Below are 4,841 nucleotides of genomic sequence, written 5' to 3'. Positions count from 1 at the left end.
ATGTTGTTTTATCCTATGCTTTATTAAATTGTATTTATGTTGTTTTATCCTATGCTTTATTAAATTGTATTTATGTTGTTTTATCCTATGCTTTATTAAATTTTATTTATCTTGTTTTATCCTATGCTTTATTAAATTTTATTTATGTTGTTTTATCCTGTGCTTTATTAAATTGTATTTATGTTGTTTTATCCTATGCTTTATTAAATTGAATTTATGTTGTTTTTTCCTATGCTTTATTAAATTGTATTTATGTTGTTTTAACCTATGCTTTATTAAATTGTATTTATGTTGTTTTATCCTATGCTTTATTAAATTGTATTTATGTTGTTTTATCCTATGCTTTATTAAATTTTATTTATGTTGTTTTATCCTATGCTTTATTAAATTGTATTTATGTTGTTTTATCCTATGCTTTATTAAATTTTATTTATCTTGTTTTATCCTATGCTTTATTAAATTTTATTTATGTTGTTTTATCCTGTGCTTTATTAAATTGTATTTATGTTGTTTTATCCTATGCTTTATTTAATTGAATTTATGTTGTTTTATCCTATGCTTTATTAAATTGTATTTATGTTGTTTTAACCGATGATTTATTAAATTGTATTTATGTTGTTTTAACCTATGCTTTATTAAATTGTATTTATGTTGTTTTATCCTATGCTTTATTAAATTGTATTTATGTTGTTTTATCCTATGCTTTATTAAATTGTATTTATGTTGTTTTATCCTATGCTTTATTAACTTGTATTTATGTTGTTTTAACCTATGCTTTATAAATTGTATTTATGTTGTTTTATCCTATGCTTTATTAAATTTTATTTATGTTGTTTTATCCTATGCTTTATTAAATTGTATTTATGTTGTTTTATCCTATGTTTTATTAAATTTTATTTATGTTGTTTTATCCTATGCTTTATTAAATTGTATTTATGTTGTTTTATCCTATGCTTTATTAAATTGTATTTATGTTGTTTTAACCTATGCTTTATTAAATTGTATTTATGTTGTTTTATCCTATGCTTTATTAAATTGAATTTATGTTGTTTTATCCTATGCTTTATTAAATTGTATTTAATTTGTTTTATCCTATGCTTTATTAAATTGTATTTATGTTGTTTTATAATATGCTTTATTAAATTGAATTTATGTTGTTTTATCCTATGCTTTATTAAATTTTATTTATGTTGTTTTATCCTATGCTTTATTAAATTTTATTCATGTTGTTTTGTCCTATGCTTTATTAAATTGTATTTATGTTGTTTTATCCTATGCTTTATTAAATTGTATTTATGTTGTTTTAACCTATGCTTTATTAAATTGTATTTATGTTGTTTTATCCTATGCTTTATTAAATTATATTTATGTTGTTTTAACCTATGCTTTATTAAATTGTATTCATGTTGTTTTATCTTATGCTTTATTAAATTGTATTTATGTTGTTTTATCCTATGCTTTATTAAATTGCATTTATGTTGTTTTATCCTATGCTTTATTAAATTGAATTTATGTTGTTTTATGCTATGCTTTATTAAATTGTATTTAATTTGTTTTATCCTATGCTTTATTAAATTGTATTTATGTAGTTTTAGCCTATGCTTTATTAAATTGTATTTATGTTGTTTTATCCTATGCTTTATTAAATTGTATTTATGTTGTTTTATCCTATGCTTTATTAAATTGTATTTATGTTGTTTTATCCTATGCTTTATAAATTGTATTTATGTTGTTTTATCCTATGCTTTATTAAATTGTATTTATGTTGTTTTAAACTATGCTTTATTAAATTGTATTTATGTTGCTTTAACCTATGCTTTATTAAATTGTATTTATGTTGTTTTGTCCTATGCTTTATTAAATTGTATTTATGTTGTTTTGTCCTATGCTTTATTAAATTGAATTTATGTTGTTTTATCCTATGCTTTATTAAATTGTATTTAATTTGTTTTATCCTATGCTTTATTAAATTGTATTTATGTAGTTTTAGCCTATGCTTTATTAAATTGTATTTATGTTGTTTTATCCTATGCTTTATTAAATTGTATTTATGTTGTTTTATCCTATGCTTTATTAAATTGTATTTATGTTGTTTTATCCTATGCTTTATAAATTGTATTTATGTTGTTTTATCCTATGCTTTATTAAATTGTATTTATGTTGTTTTATCCTATGCTTTATTAACTTTTATTTATGTTGTTTTAACCTATGCTTTATTAAATTTTATTTATGTTGTTTTATCCTATGCTTTATTAAATTGTATTTATGTTGTTTTATCCTATGCTTTATTAAATTTTATTTATCTTGTTTTATCCTATGCTTTATTAAATTTTATTTATGTTGTTTTATCCTGTGCTTTATTAAATTGTATTTATGTTGTTTTATCCTATGCTTTATTAAATTGAATTTATGTTGTTTTATCCTATGCTTTATTAAATTGTATTTATGTTGTTTTAACCTATGATTTATTAAATTGTATTTATGTTGTTTTAACCTATGCTTTATTAAATTGTATTTATGTTGTTTTATCCTATGCTTTATTAAATTGTATTTATGTTGTTTTATCCTATGCTTTATTAAATTGTATTTATGTTGTTTTATCCTATGCTTTATTAACTTGTATTTATGTTGTTTTAACCTATGCTTTATAAATTGTATTTATGTTGTTTTATCCTATGCTTTATTAAATTTTATTTATGTTGTTTTATCCTATGCTTTATTAAATTTTATTTATGTTGTTTTATCCTATGCTTTATTAAATTGTATTTATGTTGTTTTATCCTATGCTTTATTAAATTGTATTTATGTTGTTTTAACCTATGCTTTATTAAATTGTATTTATGTTGTTTTATCCTATGCTTTATTAAATTGTATTTATGTTGTTTTATCCTATGCTTTATTAAATTGTATTTATGTTGTTTTATCCTATGCTTTATTAAATTTTATTTATCTTGTTTTATCCTATGCTTTATTAAATTTTATTTATGTTGTTTTATCCTGTGCTTTATTAAATTGTATTTATGTTGTTTTATCCTATGCTTTATTAAATTGAATTTATGTTGTTTTTTCCTATGCTTTATTAAATTGTATTTATGTTGTTTTAACCTATGCTTTATTAAATTGTATTTATGTTGTTTTATCCTATGCTTTATTAAATTGTATTTATGTTGTTTTATCCTATGCTTTATTAAATTTTATTTATGTTGTTTTATCCTATGCTTTATTAAATTGTATTTATGTTGTTTTATCCTATGCTTTATTAAATTTTATTTATCTTGTTTTATCCTATGCTTTATTAAATTTTATTTATGTTGTTTTATCCTGTGCTTTATTAAATTGTATTTATGTTGTTTTATCCTATGCTTTATTTAATTGAATTTATGTTGTTTTATCCTATGCTTTATTAAATTGTATTTATGTTGTTTTAACCTATGATTTATTAAATTGTATTTATGTTGTTTTAACCTATGCTTTATTAAATTGTATTTATGTTGTTTTATCCTATGCTTTATTAAATTGTATTTATGTTGTTTTATCCTATGCTTTATTAAATTGTATTTATGTTGTTTTATCCTATGCTTTATTAACTTGTATTTATGTTGTTTTAACCTATGCTTTATAAATTGTATTTATGTTGTTTTATCCTATGCTTTATTAAATTTTATTTATGTTGTTTTATCCTATGCTTTATTAAATTGTATTTATGTTGTTTTATCCTATGTTTTATTAAATTTTATTTATGTTGTTTTATCCTATGCTTTATTAAATTGTATTTATGTTGTTTTATCCTATGCTTTATTAAATTGTATTTATGTTGTTTTAACCTATGCTTTATTAAATTGTATTTATGTTGTTTTATCCTATGCTTTATTAAATTGAATTTATGTTGTTTTATCCTATGCTTTATTAAATTGTATTTAATTTGTTTTATCCTATGCTTTATTAAATTGTATTTATGTTGTTTTATAATATGCTTTATTAAATTGAATTTATGTTGTTTTATCCTATGCTTTATTAAATTTTATTTATGTTGTTTTATCCTATGCTTTATTAAATTTTATTCATGTTGTTTTGTCCTATGCTTTATTAAATTGTATTTATGTTGTTTTATCCTATGCTTTATTAAATTGTATTTATGTTGTTTTAACCTATGCTTTATTAAATTGTATTTATGTTGTTTTATCCTATGCTTTATTAAATTATATTTATGTTGTTTTAACCTATGCTTTATTAAATTGTATTCATGTTGTTTTATCTTATGCTTTATTAAATTGTATTTATGTTGTTTTATCCTATGCTTTATTAAATTGCATTTATGTTGTTTTATCCTATGCTTTATTAAATTGAATTTATGTTGTTTTATGCTATGCTTTATTAAATTGTATTTAATTTGTTTTATCCTATGCTTTATTAAATTGTATTTATGTAGTTTTAGCCTATGCTTTATTAAATTGTATTTATGTTGTTTTATCCTATGCTTTATTAAATTGTATTTATGTTGTTTTATCCTATGCTTTATTAAATTGTATTTATGTTGTTTTATCCTATGCTTTATAAATTGTATTTATGTTGTTTTATCCTATGCTTTATTAAATTGTATTTATGTTGTTTTAAACTATGCTTTATTAAATTGTATTTATGTTGCTTTAACCTATGCTTTATTAAATTGTATTTATGTTGTTTTGTCCTATGCTTTATTAAATTGTATTTATGTTGTTTTGTCCTATGCTTTATTAAATTGAATTTATGTTGTTTTATCCTATGCTTTATTAAATTGTATTTAATTTGTTTTATCCTATGCTTTATTAAATTGTATTTATGTAGTTTTAGCCTATGCTTTA

This window comes from Phyllobates terribilis, unplaced genomic scaffold, assembly GCF_046119375.1.
Source record: "Phyllobates terribilis strain yellow unplaced genomic scaffold, ASM4611937v1 Scaffold_20__1_contigs__length_20440879, whole genome shotgun sequence".
Classification (NCBI taxonomy): domain Eukaryota; kingdom Metazoa; phylum Chordata; class Amphibia; order Anura; family Dendrobatidae; genus Phyllobates; species Phyllobates terribilis.
This window is presented reverse-complemented; position numbering follows the sequence as displayed.